This window comes from Schistocerca cancellata, chromosome 6 (assembly GCF_023864275.1).
Source record: "Schistocerca cancellata isolate TAMUIC-IGC-003103 chromosome 6, iqSchCanc2.1, whole genome shotgun sequence".
Classification (NCBI taxonomy): Eukaryota; Metazoa; Arthropoda; class Insecta; order Orthoptera; family Acrididae; genus Schistocerca; species Schistocerca cancellata.
In genome coordinates, this window is record NC_064631.1 from 650,940,843 (window position 1) to 650,957,991 (window position 17,149).

Sequence of the window (17,149 nt, forward strand, 5' to 3'; positions counted from 1 at the left end):
TGGCTTCTCCTCAGTATACAGGGTGAATCAGCTAAAAACTGCACCGTAAATATTGCAGAAATGTAATTTGCTGTTGAAGTGCGGTTCTCACATAATAGATTGTTCGTCAGGGGTTCGTATTTTTACCCAATAAATAGATTGTAATAATACTTGGAAAGTGTATTTTTCGTGCAAACATGTACACCTTTCAATGGAACTATGCCTATTGACACTAACAAACTAAAAATAGGGTGAATTAGAATGGCAGTGTTTTTTTGTTTTTTTTTTTTTTTTGTAGAATTCTAGTGCCAGTCGTTTAAGAGGCATCGTATTTTGGAAAGTTTCCACAAGGACACTTGTTTGTGCCATTCAACCTGCGCAGTTGATTACAGTGTGCTTCTGTGTTTCTTGAGAGACTCGAACACGGGATCTCCTGTTTACATGGCAGACGCTCTATCCATCTGAGCCACCGAAGGCACAGAGGATAGTGCGACTGCAGGGATTTATCCCCTGCACGCTCCCCGTGAGACCCACATTCCCAACTTATATGTCCACACACTATATTCGTAGTGCCCCTGCCCATTACACTCATCACTCGCGGCAGACATTCTTACCGAGTCCCGTAAAAGTTCTGGCAATACGTGTACATCCGCACAGAAGAAGGAGCTCAATGGCCGCTTAGCTTTAACTATATGAAGGTGGTATCTATTCTTTCGTACATGTCTAAAAGAACAGATACCATCTTCATATATTCAGGTAAGTGTACTATGCGCTCTCCATCGGCACATATACTATTCAGGAAAGTGTACTATGCGCTCTCCATCGGCACATATACTATCCATATCACATCTCTCTCCGACAATATCTGCGTGGAAACGATTGTGAGAATCGTCTTAACTACTGTACGTGGGCATTAAGACATGATACTTCAGATGTATCATGTATCTTGTTTAGTGATGAAGCCACATTTATCTATCGTGGCCACGTAGACCGAGGAAACGCATTATCGATCTGTTGAAAGTCCTCGTCGGATTCGTCAGGTGAAACGTGTGGTGTGGCATAGTGAACCATCAGCTCATTAGCTCGTTTTCCATAGCCGGAACATTGAACGCCCACAATTGTCGCAGCTCCTAACAGGCCACCATCTACGAATGCTAGAAGACGGCCTTCTGCAGACTAGGAGTAATCTGTTGTGCCAACATGATGGCTGTGCAGCTCATAGTGCATGAAGTACGACAGTATGTCTTCACTAATTGCTTCCAAATCATTGGACTGGACGCAGAGGCCCTGTACCTTGGCCGGTCTGTTGCCCAGATTTAACGCCTGTAGTCTTTTTTCTGTGGAGAACTATGAAAGACACTGTCTATAAGGACATACCAAGAACACACGATGATATGCAATGACGTAGTACTACAGCCTGCTCGGTCATTCCCACTGAAATGCTAGCACGTGTGCAGTAGTCGTTCCAGTCCGGCATAGAAGCGTGTATTCCTGCTGCCGGTGATCATTTTGAACACAACCTATGTTGGTCAATTATCTCGTTTAAATGATAATTAATTGAAACCCTCAGTTCCCGGCAGGTGTTGTTGATATACCTCGATGGGGACAGCTGAAAATGTGTGTCCCGACCGGGACTCGAATCCGAGATCTCCTGCTTTCATGGCAGACGCTCTATCCATCTGAGCCGCAGAGGACACAGATGAATAGCGCGACTGAAGGGACTTATCCCTTGCACGCTTCCCGTGAGACCCACATTCCCAAATGTCCACAATTCTACATATGTAATGTACCTAATAGATACTTGCCCATCCACTCATTACTCGCGCAGATTGGCGAAGCCGCCAGAGTTCTGGCAACCTGTGCACATTAGCACGGACTAAGATCAATGACTGGGAAGCCTTTAACTATATATATGAAGATAGTAACTGTTCTAGAAAGAACAGATACCATTGATGACGGTGCAGCTTCTCTAGAATAAATGATAATTAATTAAAACTCTCAGCTGCCGCCAGGTGTTGTTGACATACCTCGATGGGGACAGCTGAAAATGTATGCCACGGCAGGGACTCGAACCCGAGATCTCCTGCTTACATGGCAGACGCTCTATCCATCTTTTTTTTTTTTTTGGCCAAGTAGTAAACAGAAATTTTTATGGTTCACAAAAGACTATCACTTCATAATTGAAGGAAGGTTGCTTCGCTGCTCTGCGAGAGAAGGGAAATGTGAAAACGAAAATGGGAAAGAAAAAATGCCTTCTGCATTGGTGAGCATCTGAATAGTATCGCAAAATTCCGACAAGTACTAAAGTCCCAGGAAGCAAATGGGATTCATACATACAGGTCACTGGCAACCTCTGCGGTCCGAAATATTGTATTAGAAGCATTTAACCGTTAATTATGATGTTCAGCATATTTCCAAATATCCTCCTGTAGTCACAATGTTGTCTCATTTTAAAGTGTTCAATTTCTATGTAAGAATAATAGTCGAGGAAAGTAGCATGCCTATTCTGCATAATAAACGATGCTGTGTGGCCCATGATCCACGTTGCAGCGTTGTTTTTTGCTCGTGGATATCTCAGGTTTTGTGGCTTAATGATCTCTAACAGGTCTACATCACAGGGCGTCGGACGGTCTATCACCGACAATCGTTGACGAAGAAATGTAGTAATTTCTTCTGCATGTCCGCACGTGAACCTATGAAGAAGAGTATCGACCCTTCCGCACGCGTCACAGTTGGGCGTTGGATGAAGGCCAATTTTATGTAGCTTTTCATTCGTTGCTACTTTATCGTTGACTGTTAGATACCAGTCGGCTATGACGCGTGACGGTAACACGTCGCTGTGCACATTCCGCCATACTATACTCCAATGTGTATGTGGATGTATCTGAGCCACCGAGGACACAGTTGAATAGCGCGACTGCAGGAATTCATCCCTTGCACGCTTCCCGTGAGACCCACATTCCCAATTAATTTTCAGTTAATTATCATTTACTCTTGAGAAGCTGCACGGTCATCAATGGTATCTGTTCTTTCAAGAACACATACTATCTTCATATAAACTATACCGTTAGTGGTGAGAATCCACTTCACTAGTGTATGTACTTCTCTTGTTCTGTAGTGTGGGCTACCATAGGTATTGTACAAGTCTCGGTGTGGCTACTTTTCAAAACACGATAACTCATAAATGGCGCACACTACAGTCCTGCAACATACACCACTGACGTTCTAATTTATCCTACTTTTAGTTTGTTGATATCAGTAGCCATTGTTCTATTTAAAACAGGGTATGTTTGCACAAAAAATACCCTTTATAATGATTATTGCAATCTGTTGGCTGACCTGTGACTACCAATCCACTCTGAGAAAACTCCATGTGAATAGCAATTTTCCATTTCTGCAATATTTTCGGTTCAGGTTTTAGGTGATTCATCCTGTGTAACGTCTCTGTTGTAGGGACGGCCTCCGGAGTTAGTTAATAGACCGGCACATTAACAAGAGATAGAATAGCCGTCCACCCATTCGAAACATTTTCTGAAAGTCATTAAAAATTGTCCTTGTCACAGAAAATGATGACGTAGTCGAACATAGACGTATAAGAGTAATCTTATAATATCAGTCCAAGAACAGTAGGTTGCTACGAAACTGTTTAGCATCAGGTCTCTGTGTAGATCTGTTCTTACCTGTGGTGTAGTGGACAAGTGGTCTTCATGTGTTAAGAAGATGGTATATGGCACGAGCTGTTCTGGATTTATAATTCTGCACTATTATTTCTTAGTAGCCACCTACGGCAATGTTCATACTACGGCCAGCACGTTCGGTATTCCTACCACGTCTGACTCATGAGGTCTGATCCAATTCCTTCAAGGACAAGACAGATAGGCAACTTTTCTGAGAAAGGGAGACGCATTGCCATCAATACGTCACTAGGAAAACCACTTCGCTCAGGCGTCGCCGCTCCCCCGTCCCTACGTCCCTCCCTTGAAACAAATAGCCGTCTGAAGAGGAAAATCCCGCTGTACAACGTTTCATGCTCTGATGAACTACAAGTAGATTACTTTTCGCAGAAATCTGCGATTCCAGGTTAGTAACTCAACAAATTATAAAACTCTTTATTAATCTAAATTAACCAAAAATAGTGTTGTTTACTTAGGCATTCGCCACATTTCGTCATATCTCTCTCTTTTCTTATAACATGATTCTTTATTTATTGATGTGTCCTAATTTGTAATTTTCCGACAGTGTCCGCTGAAGAAGTGGAAGGTTACTCCGAGGTAGTAAGAGTTTAATACCCACGTTTTCAATGAAATATATATTCACTCCCATTTTGAAACTGATACCTGGCAGCATTTGAATGATACTAACAGTTGAATAAACACGAAATTATGTGACGTTTCTGGCTCCGTACTGCGTATCGGTGAACTGTCTATGTTTTAAGCTCGAAGGTGTTTCGTAATCAAAGATTATTTTAATAAATAACGGGTATAATAGTATAATAACATATAGAACCCAAGGTCTATATTCAGGCTGAGTTACAATATTCTTCAAAACGTCGAATGACTCTGCTGTGGGTTTGCTCTGTTGTGGCCCATTACCTGTCAGCATGTCAAGAGTCAGCGCTGTCTTTCCGTTGGAAGGACACCACTACTTCTTCAAGACTGCATGGAAATCCACTACTTCCGTGTGCATTCTCTTATACTGCTCAGACTTTGAAAAAAAAAAAAAAAAAAACACTGAAATTTTACTGTGATGAACAATCTGGACTTTCTTTATGGACTGTGAGGAAATTTTAGCTTTTGACCAACATTGTATAAATAAGTGTGTGCATTTGATATCTTTGTTATTGTAATAATGAAAAATTTTTTCAAATCGTTATTGGCCACTGCCCAAAATAATTTGTAAAATTTTTTGTGGGGAGCATGGGGGCTATGTAAGTAGGCTGTTTATGTTTTCTTATTGGCAACGTTACGTAGCGCTCTGTATAAAAATCACTGGCTGTGCGGTGTGCAGTCTGTGGCTAGTTTGCATTGTTGTCTGCCATTGTAGTGTTGGGCAGCTGGATGTGAACAGCGCGTAGCGTTGCGCAGTTGGAGGTGAGCCGCCAGCAGTGGTGGATGTGGGAAATGAGATGGCGGATTTTTGAGTACAGAATGGATATTATGAACTGCTATGTATATTATGACTTTTGATGATATTAAGGTAAATACATTGTTTGTTCTCTATTAAAATCTTTCATTTGCTAACTATCCCTATTAGTAGTTAGTGCCTTCCGTAGTTTGAATCTTTTATTTAGCTGGCAGTAGTGGCGCTCGCTGTATTGCAGTAGTTCGAGTAACCAATATTTTTGTGAGGTAAGCGATTTGTGAAACGTATAGGTTAATGTTAGTCAGGGCCATTTTTTTGTAGGGATTTTTGAAAGTCAGATTGCGTTGCGCTAAAAATATTGTGTGTCAGTTTAAGCACAGTCTTGTATAAATTGTTCTAAGGGGACGTTTCAAGATGTTAAGTCCCATAGTGCTTAGAGCCATTTGAACCATTCTGATGGCAGCCGCAGTGGATACGGTACTCCCGCATTTGCTTTTTGCAGTAATGGCTACCCGTCTTCTGACAGGCTCCACTGCCTTCATCTACATCAACGCCTATCCTCCGCAAACCACTCTATCATGAGTGGTGGAGAGTGGGTACCACGATTATGATTATCTACTTTTCCAGTCAGCCGAACCTAGTGGCAACTGTTGATGATAAATAGTGTATATATATTCTCGCACTGACAGGGCTATTACTCGCATGTAATCAGAAGCGTTTATGTGGTGATCTTCAGTTATTTTCTGTTATCCATTAAGTAATGGCAAATTATTATGAAGAGTCATTTGATATACTTACGGAGCTCGGGGAATTCTCTACAGGTAGAGCGGGAATTACGCAGATCGATGTCAAAATTTTCAGAATCGATCACGATGTGTTTTTCGGCGATTGTAGGGAAGGGTTCGCAATAGCGACCAGGTGAAACCGATTCAAAACCGCAACAAAGAAGTCTGGAGTCGAGTTACAGATTATAGAAGTGCTGGTAATGTTGCACCAGTAAATGTCGCTTCCCATCTTTCTACATGAGTGTCTGATCAGCAGAAACACAGTGTGAAGAATACTGCATTGTAGTTGTTTGCATCGGACTCACATCCGTATTTATCAGGGATTAAAGCAAGGATTTCCGCACAAGAATCCCATTCTGTAGCTGATTTCAAATAAAAATTGGACTTCATGTTGACGCCATTAGGATGACAATCACGCCTGGCGTGGGTTCATCCATTAGAAAGTTAGTGAACATAGTTCTTTATGAATAATTAAATGGTGAGCGGTATGCTTTATTTCTGCGACACGTACGGACAAGGTTGCCAGAAATGTTCCACTACAAACACTGTTGTTAATCTTGCGGCACCAAGACGGGAACACAGCAAATTTGTCCATCGAGGCCTGGCGCATCGTAAATCAGAAGGCTAGGTTATCGTGAACATCATATTTAACTGCTCTCAATTATTTCTTTCGGAGATGCATCAAAGACACACTGCATCAACAGTGTCACAAAACTCGAGATTGCATGAAAAACAGAAAACGAAAATTAATAATCGCGTCAGTTTTACCAGATGGAGATATTCTTTATGGTACTCAACGTACACAAAAGTAGATATGTTTTTACTTAGAACAAGGCGGAAACCCTTTGGACACGTATTTCCGGAAACAGAAACAGAAAGATTACTACAAGTTCTAAATTCCACAAAAAATTTTTTTTAGAATTAAAACTATAAAGCCAGTCTTTCCTCACTGTAACTTTAAAAACACTTCAAGAATCCTGCAAATATTTCTTCTGTTCTTAAGAGTTATTCCGTTCGTCAGCTTCAGGAAGAGTTTTTGATGATATAGTCGCCAGAAAATAGAATTGATGTATATATGACAAAAATTCTTTTTAGACAAAATTATTTTTTCTGATAGCCTTCTTAAGAGATTTTAGTGTTTTTCGTGGCCTCATTGGATTTTTCCTGCACGTTGGCCGTAATTTACCGAGCGAGGTGGCGGAGTGTTCAGCATACAGGATTCGCATTCGAGAGGGCGACGGTTCAAATCCGCTTCCGCTCATCCAGGTTTACATTTTCCGTATTTTCCCTCAATCACTCCACTCAAATGCCGGGATCGTTCCTTTATAAGGCCAATACCGATCTCCATCCCCATACCGCCCTAATCCAAGCTCGTACTCCGTCTGTCATGACCTCGACGTTGACGGGACGTTGAACTCTAATGTGCTTTCCTTTCGTCTTCTATGTAATTTAATGTTCACCTTTCCGTATAGGATCATCTAAAGCGCATTACACCAGAAGAAAGAAACGGACGTATCTCGCTTCAGGGTAAGAAACAGGGGCCCTAAGGCACGTCTGAAACACCGTGTGTAGTGAATAGAACGTTCGTCGGAAGAAAGGATGCTTTGTGTGAGGCGACGAAGACACTTGTGGGAAGGGCCGTGAGGGCTGATACTACCTAGAAGATACTGTGGTAGCGCCGACAGGTGCAAGGAACAATCGGCGCCGATGGGAAAACCAACAGGCTGTGTTGCAGAACGGCGGAACACCGGCGTATTTACTTCGCGTGTGAAAGGCAGTGTCTCTGGTCACAGACAGGTGGGGAGCGGCAGGGATGGAGGACGATGCGGCGAAAGGACTTGACTGCGCCTGGGGAGGCAGGAATAGATGCGGATGAGACGTAGACAGAGAGAGAGAGACACTCAAAGAGAGAGAGAGAGAGAGAGAGAGAGAAAGGGGGTTGGGAGGGAAGGAGGGACGGAAAGAGAGAGAGAGCAACAGGGGCGAAAGGGAGGAAAGGAGGGATAGAGGAGGTTGCGACACTGAGCCCCAGACATAAACGGGGTTACTTGTCCGCCGTCGGAACGATTCTGTTTCGGCCTTGCAGGGCCCTACCCTACTACACGCCGCAGAACGCCATGTCGACGGGAAATCTAGTCTACGCAGAATATTGTTTAACAGAGTGGCAGAGATCTTGCGGGACTAGCTTCGCTCTATCCCATCGCCTTACAGGCATGCATGTGGATCAGTAGTTCTTCTCTTTACCATAATTCATCTCATAACTATACAGCCGTCATGAAGCTACGTCAGTGACTGAATTGAAACTGCTTGACGCAATGATATACTGAGGTGTAAATGCGTACACGTCAGAATAAGACATCCGGCCCATGATCTCAGTCATCTAAAACTAAAATATAACAAGCTGCAAGTCTCTAAATCCACGGTGCTTACGGATAATGTGGTAATTATTAAGCTGAACGGCATGTATTGTAAATATAGATCACAAAATTCGGTATTTTAGTGAGCACATCAAGGGAGTATGACAGGGCCATTACTAAGTGCAACATACGGGGGTCTCCATAAGTGTTAAAATACATGGTGAAACCTTCAACTGTTATTTATTATGCCAAATTCGATACTAGTCAAAAACAATGTCATCTCAGAGATAAAGGTACAGTACATGCTAGCCATTGCAGTATCAATTTACTACGAGGCACATTATAATCTTTGGTTCCAAGTAACCCCTGTGCATTAATGAGCTAGATCGCGAAATTCCATATTTACAAACGAAATACACCAAGAAATGACGCATTACCTTTATATATATGGGATCTCAGGATCCAGCTCACGTTCTAGCTCACTAATGTACAGTGGTTACTTGGAACCAAAGATTAGAATATACCTCGTAGTAAACTGATACTGAAATTGCTAGTATGTTCTATAGTTTTATCTCTTGCGTGGCATTGTCTTTGACTGTGTCCTTGACTATTTGGCCTAGCTACAACCGTCAGTGCGTTACAAGCTGTCGATGTCGACTTGTTTCTTGACGAATATTATCGTATACGGTGACTATTGTGAGAAATTGTTTACATACTATGGTGGGCTTAAAAGAGCAAATTACTTTTGTTCAATTTATGGTAAACTTTCCTGCCGTTTATGCCAGTACGCGAAATAGTATTTTAACCTCATCGAGATGTCGATGTGGACTTGTTTCTTGACGAATATTATCGTATACGGTCACTATTGTGAGAAATTGTTTACGTACTATGGTGGGCTTAAAAGAGCAAATTACTTTTGTTCAATTTATGTTAAACTTTCCTGCCGTTTATTCCAATAAGCAAAATAGTATTTTAACCTCATATTTGCCAGTAAACTGTATAATCTCTAATGGTTTGATTTAATCGTTTTAGGCTAAGCTTGATAACGGTCATTGACCGAAAGTAGTAGCGTATTGTACATAATAAACGACAGCTGAAGGTTTCACTATGAATTTTAACAATTATATGGCGAACATACACAGTTTTAATAAGTGGCTCCTGGGTTACGAGAAACGACTGCACGAAAACTAGAAGACGTAGAAGAAAATGACGCACACCAGTAGATAGCGTTTCTCTAGTAGTTTCGATTCGTAACATGCGCCGTGGCGTGGTTGCAAAGCAAGCGCACCGCGAGAGGGCTGGCGCGTCAGAATGTGCAGACAAATCATTGCCTCCATTTTGCCGCACAATGTCGAATTTGTCGAAGTGGAAACTTAATGAACACATGTCCAGAGTGGGCTGTTGTAATAACTGCGTCTGCTACTTGCATAAATTGGTTCTCACTTACTCTCCCACAAGCACTGAAGATCGCCACATAACAAATGATGTCCATATTGAGCACCTTGTAATCTGAGTTAAAAGCTAGGAGAGATGTTCCGTCTACTGATATGTGTCTCTTTTGTGAACGTTGAAAGCTCTCTGTTGGATTCCTTTCATGTTAATTTCTTAAATCTGTTGTCATTTACGGCATAAATTCCTCTTCTAAATTTACTGTGGTGTTTCTGACTTCATCTGGGAGGAGACTGAGCAGTGGAACGCGTTACTTTTGCACATAAACAAGAACGATCTGTCACACTACTACAATTTAAAACACAGTTTATATGTAATTCATGTCACACAGTATCATACAGAACCTACATCCGCTTTCTTTTATATACTGTATATGATAAGATACTGTCATCCCCCTTCCCTTCTGTGTGAATGGATGAACGAGCAAATGTATTTTTAGTTCCATGCTTGATGGTAGCAGACAAGCCTGTCTGCTAGAGAACAGTAGGACCAACGTCGGAACAGGTAGCTATGCTTTCTAAAAGCAAAGAGGTTTCTACTCTTAGTATGTTCCTGCCCGTCCCTTGTCATGTTGGTGTAGGAAGCTGCCTCTCTGGTCACTTCCGTTTGTATCTGTGAGGTACCCTCGGTAGGGGCCCAGGCCACGTTGTCCGCAGCGAGTGTCTGAAGTGGTAAGATCTCCGTCTAAGCGCGTCTCTGCTAAGTCCGTAGGACAATGGATTTCTTAAGTTCAGCCTAACTGAAAATTTAATGACCTTTATTTCAGGTTTAGAACTAAAATATCTTATGTTTCTTAAATTGCAACACAGTGTAATTCGAGTGTGAAGTTCAGAATATCTTCCAGTAGTTACTTTGTCACTACTTTGTGAGTAAAGTGGAAACATGTGTTGATGATCCGTAACTCTAACTAAGATCATCAATCTGAAATGCGAATGTGCGTGAGATTATAACGTCTCGTCTTGACAATATTTTTCAATATAGCAACTTTTCTTTATGTTCAACCCACGTGGGGTGTACTTTGTGAGACAAATACCACGTGCTTATAAAATTCTTTGACCCATCAGGTTAATAGTAAGACGATAGTAACCAGTTAAAGGTTTTTCTTTTGTAAACTGCGTTTCGATGTAATTTATTTTAATTATCAAAATTATTGTGGAGTTACACTCTTTGTGTAAACCAAGTTGACCACGTGAAGCATGTGGTGTAAGCATCAAAGTAGCCCTCAGCTATTCTTTTCGGGAAGATTTCACAGAGAGTTAGTATGAATTTAGTATACCAGTGTGTGATAATTTCATGCTGGACTGGATTGCGCTACGAACGTAACTTCTTTGGGTGAAAATTGAATCGGTTGGTTGTGGTTAATTTCCTCTTGCATATGTTTCAACGTTCTTCGTGTGTTATTTTATGAATGCAGTGTTGTAGGCAGTCTCCCAATCTTGGCTCCATATTTGTTGTGTTCTGTAAGATTACAAACTCACATTTTCACAATCCTAAATAAGGCACCTGTTTACTTATGAATCAAGTTTAATATGCTGAAATTTTAACGGAACAATGTTAAACTAAATGTTCAAATATAAACTGATTTATTTCTTTTTATTTAAATTCACTATATATATATATATATATATATATATATATATATATATATATATATATAGTTAGTATGGTTGGGAATTTGGTAAGCTAGACTGGATACCAGGTGAAACAGTTGCTCAGTAATGCAAGGCTAACTTCCCCAGATAGCTCACAGCTTTTAACGCGCTTTTATTGTCTTGAATATCAGCACTGCTTTCAGAACAACTTAATGCATCAACATTACAACGTCTTGCAGTTTTCAAGCATGCGTCTTCTGAAACACCATAAGTAATCATGAGTAGCTGCGCATGTTAAGCATCTGCTTTTGAGATCCCTTGTCAATGTGATTACAGCTACACACCATAAACCATGCGAACTATACAAGAAAAGTGCATTGAGACACATCTTCCTTCTGCAGCCTAACAAATAGGCAGCCACTGAGCACAACATATCTACTGGCCATTCGATGGATTATGGGAAAGTCGAGATACTGGCCACAGGTTCATCCAGTTGAGATCTTTGGTCAATGAAGCAGTGGGAACAGAATAACCAGAAAAACTATTCAAACGAGACGAGGCTTTCCAGTTCGAGAAATCGTGGAAACCGCTCACTTCACTTCTGTGTTGTCAGATGAATAATTCTTGAAAGACATCTCTGCCTGGCATTCCAGTGTACGGTACCCATACATATTTTGATAATTAATTGAGTAACTCGTAAGTCGGACGCACTGACATGGTGCTTCCTGTGTTTCATTTTTAGACCCAATGATGTAACTATGACTGACGCTCTCTAGTGGCGACTGTCTTCTCTCTGACGCAGACACATTTCTTCGACGGTATATAATTTCGCCCAGTGCTTTCAGTTCAAGCACCAACTCATCTTGGAGGTGACTATACAGTTATCAACAAAAATATCGAATGAAAAAATATTGCTATTCGGAATGCATCCCCGAGAGATGATGGGACACGCCATCCACCATGAAAACTTCAATAACCGCATTAATTCGCTCTGTTTGTCCAACAGGCCCAGATCACCATATACAATGGCGCCCACGTTGATGCTGTGCTGCACCACTACACGAAAGCATTCGATACAGTTCCGTACTGTTGTTTAGTGAACAAATTTTCAGTTTACCGAATACAGGATCAGATATGTGATTGGATTCAAAACAGCCATGTTGATAAAACAAAACACCTCGTTCTAACGGAAAAAATTGACAGATGTACAAAAATTCGTTTATAATACACAAGGCATAAAAAACTCCTTATACAAACTTTCGCAGTGTCTAGAGGAGACAAAAATTATCACATTTATAAGTGAAGAAAATGCCACATGTGCACCGCCTCCCTGCTCGGGTTCTCATGAATGTTTAGACGCTAGGGATGTTTCGAGATCTTGTTCAGCCAGCCTCGTGATATGTTGTTTTAGAAACGTTGCTGAAAATGTCGTTCCTTTACATTAATGCACAACTGGCATCTGTATGCTAATCATTCTCTAACACATTCAAAACAAACAGGTGTTTCACAAATAATGACAGCAGTTTTAGCCAAACGTTTGACCAGCTCCTCTGACTGTCTGAAGGTGTCTCATACATCAGATGCTTCACTTTTCTGTCCCCCTCCCACCACGCCACATGTACATACACGCACACACAATCCACAACAGTGAGGGCGGGAGAACGTGATGGCCATGGTACTGGCGCATCCTTCCCAATCCAACAACTGGAGAAACAATTTTCTTCGTGTCCTCTGACGTCAACGGTAATGAAACTGTCTGGCTCATTAATATTGTGTGCTGGGCTAATATTCTAACTCGGGATCTTTACCTTTGGCAGGAAAGTGCTTTTGAGATGAGGTACTGGCGGAAGTAAGGCTGTGAGGAGAAAGACAAAGATAGTTTGAGTCTCAATACAGCGCACAATTTTAATCTGCCAGGAAGTTTCATATCGGTCCACACTCCAATGACAAGTTAAAAATCTCATTCTACGGCAACGGAAATGTTTGGTTGTCCCCATCATACCTCACAGAACGATATGATGATGCAGGTACATTCAGTGATACATGTAGATATCGTCTGCAAAGTGTGCTACTAACAAAGTTGATAATAAAGAAGCAATAAATGAAAACAACATGTCCGATGCTCAAGCCTGACTGCATGCACAGAGAAATTAAGAAACCGATAACGTTTTGCTTTCATTATTTTGTGTATGTGTTGGGGAGGGTGGAATGTCAGCGATGAAGTGTTTCATGAATGTTTGAAAGTACTTGCTAAGTATGCTGAATGTCGCTAAATGATCTAATTCTCAAATACTGGGTGAGTATATTCCAATTATTTGCACACAGTGAGCTACGGAACTTGTAACAATAATGTACCTATAATAATTTTTTTCTTTATGAATTTAGATAAATTTGTCTTTCTGTATTTATGTAAAGTAATATAAGTAATGTTTTGAATTTCTTTTTCTTTTCGTGTCATGTTAAAGAAACTGTAAGCAACTTTTAAAAATGAATGTTATTATTTGTGTTAGATTTCAAGCAATATAATAATCAAAGGGAAATGTATTTAATGTTAAAACTATTGTATGATGTGAAAATTGTAATTTATACACTTGGTCCATACGTAGGTAATGCATTAGGATATGTGTAGTAGAAAACCTGTGGTGAATACCCTACCTGTAGGGGAGCGGGAAAAGGTGGATGCAGGCGAGTGCGGGAAAACGCACACTGGCGCGGTTCGGCACAACGGGCTCAGTATAACAGTCGGAGTTGGGTATCGGTCAGAGGAACATGTACTGTACCGAGGAGGCTATCTAGGAAAAGTGGATTCCATTGAGCCTCGGATGGGCCGATTCCGACGACTACTTGGCATGGCTATATTCTCAGGCACAAAATTGGAAAGATTACGACGCTAAGAAGAAGGAAAGTGCCGATGCAGTGAGAGCCTTAGCCGTGCTTGTATGTGTGCTGTGCTGCCCGCTACCTCGCTGCCCGCCATCCGCCGCACCGACTTGCACAGGTCAAACATTTATTTCATCTTTAGAATTGTATCTGTGTGGACCAGTGTCGAAACTGTTTTAACTGTTCAATAGTAACGTGACTTTTATCAGAATTGCCTTAGCCGTTACTTATCCTTATCATTGACCTAGACAGGGTCCTTACCACATATTGTGCAACCCGAGTATCCCGAAATGAAAGTTTACAGTTAGTAGTTAATTATCTGCAGACCAATCTATGCTATAAAGAAGTTTAAAGTTAGGTGTGTTAAAGCAAATGTTAGTAAAGAACAACAGTGTGATTAAATTGAAAGATAAAGTTTGAATTGAGCTCGCAATGTTATTTAACTAATGTGTGACAGAAATAATGATAATTAATTAATTCAAAAATAAGACAAAAGAGTAGTTATCCACAGATTGATAATTTTGAGTGTTAATTTACATCCAGGACTTACTAGTTTCAGTATAACGACCATAACAGTTTCAGGCCCCCCCCCCTTTTTCTTGCCCATTCTTGCACATATTGAAGTGTGCTGATCAGATTTGAACAGCAAAGTTAAGTTCTATATTTAACCTAAGTGCATTAGTGTTTTTTCCAATTTTAATAGTGACATTGTATGTGTACTTTCAAAATTGCTAATTCTAGGGTAATCTATGCCCGATTTCAGTCTGATCAATGTACAAATGCAGTTCGTAGTAATCATTGCTGTGTGGTGTTGTGTAATTTTAGCTCGTCCAAATTAGTACAAAAGAAGAAAACTTTAGTTCAGTAGATTCTTTCTGGTTCCTAACTTTGTCTTATAACGCAACAGTCTTACGTGTTGTTATGCTTGTACATGCTCACACTTATACAGGGAAAAACTCATTCAATGCCTAATTAGGCTGGCGACCGAACTATTAATCATTGGTAATATCTACTGTGTGTACTTCTTGTCCATGCGAACGCGTAATTGTATTTTACATTTGCTTGACGCATCACTGTAGTTACTGACTGAATATAAGTCCGAATTGCTTCCATTAGGTACACGCGGTCAATCTATGTACTAAATCCTTGTTTATAAGGTGAAGCCCGTGAACTTATTACAGTACAGGCTTTATTGAGCTAACGCACGTCCGACAGGGCGGTAGTGTTACAAACTCAAGACAAACACACTGTTTCTGTGTGCAATTCTTCTGTTATTGTATTAGACTTTCAGCGTAATAAGCATTTTATGACGGAATTTTAAATTTTAAAACTTTGATGAATAATTACGCTAATTAAGCTAATTATGTAAGTGTAGACCAGATATGGCTCAAATTCAAAGTTACAGTATCGACAGCAATAGATATATTCATACCACATAAGTTAATAAGAGACGGGACTGATTCACCATAGTACACAAAACACGTCAGAACACTGTTGCAGAAGCAACGAAAAAAAGCATGCCAAATTCAGAAGAACGCAAAATCCCCAAGACTGATTAAGTTCACGGAAGCTCGAAATTTAGTGCGCACGTCAATGCGAGATGCTTTTAATAGTTTCCTCAATGAAATATTGTCTCAAAATATGGTAGAAAACCCAAAGACATTCTGGTCGTATGTAAAGTACACCAGTGGCAAAAAATAGTCAATACCGTCAATGCGCGATAGCGTTGGAAATGTTACCGATAACGGTGCCACTGAAGCGGAGTTACTAAATAAAATTTTCCGTAATTCCTTCACAAAAGAGACGAAGTAAATACTCCAAAATTCGAAACCAGAACAGGTGCTGGCATGAGTGACATAAAAGTAGATATCTTATATGTTGCGAAACAACTCAAATCCCTTAAAAAAGGGAAGTCTTCCGGTGCAGATGGTATACCAATCAGGTTTCTGTCAGAGTATGGACACACAATGCGCCTATCTTAGCAATCATATACAACCGCTCACTTGACGAAAGAGCTGTTTCTAAAGACTGGAAAGTAGCACTGGTCACACCAATATTCAGGAAGGGAAATAGGAGTAACCCATTGAATTACAGACCCGTATCACTGACCTCAATTTGCAGTAGGATTTTGGAGCATATACTGTACTCGAACATTATGAATCACCTTGAAGAAAATGACTTACTGATACAAAACCAACACAGAGTCAGAAAATATCGTTCTTGTGCAACATGAAGTAGTGAGTGCTGTCGACAAAGGATCTCAGATCTATTCCATGTTCCTAGATTTCCAGAAGGCTTTTGATACGGTTCTTCACAGACAACTATTAATCAAACTGCGTGCATATGGAGTATCGTCTCAGTTGTGTTACTGGATTCGTTATTTCCTCTCAGAGCGATCACAGTTCGTAGTGATAGACGGTAAATCATCAAGTAGAAGTGATATCTGGCGTTCAGCAAGGTAGTGTCATAGGCCCTCTGCTGTTCCTGGTTTACATAAATGATCTACGTGATAATCTGAGCAGCCCCCTTAGATTATTTTCAGATGATGCTGTAATTTACCGTCTAGTAAAATCATCAGGTGATCAATTCCAATTACAAAACGATCTAGAGAGAATATATGTTTGGTGCGAAAAGTGGCAATTAGCACTAAATAAAGAAAAGTGTGAAGTCATCCACATGGGTACTCAAAGAAATCCGATAAATTTTGGGTATATGATAAATCGCACAAATCTAAGGGCTATTAATTCTACTAAATACCTAGGAATTACAATTACGAGCAACTTAAATTGGAAAGACCACATAGATAATATTGTGGGGAAGGCGAAACAAAGACTGCGCTTTGTTGGCTGAACACTTAGAAGTTGTGACAAACCCACTAAAGAGACAGCCTATATTACACTTGGCCGTCCTCTGCTGGAATATTGTTGCGCGGTATGGGATCCTTACGAGGTAGGATTGACGGAGGTGCCGGCCGGGGTGGTCGAGCGACCAGGAGCTGATAACGGGTTCCAGGATATTAGCTTAG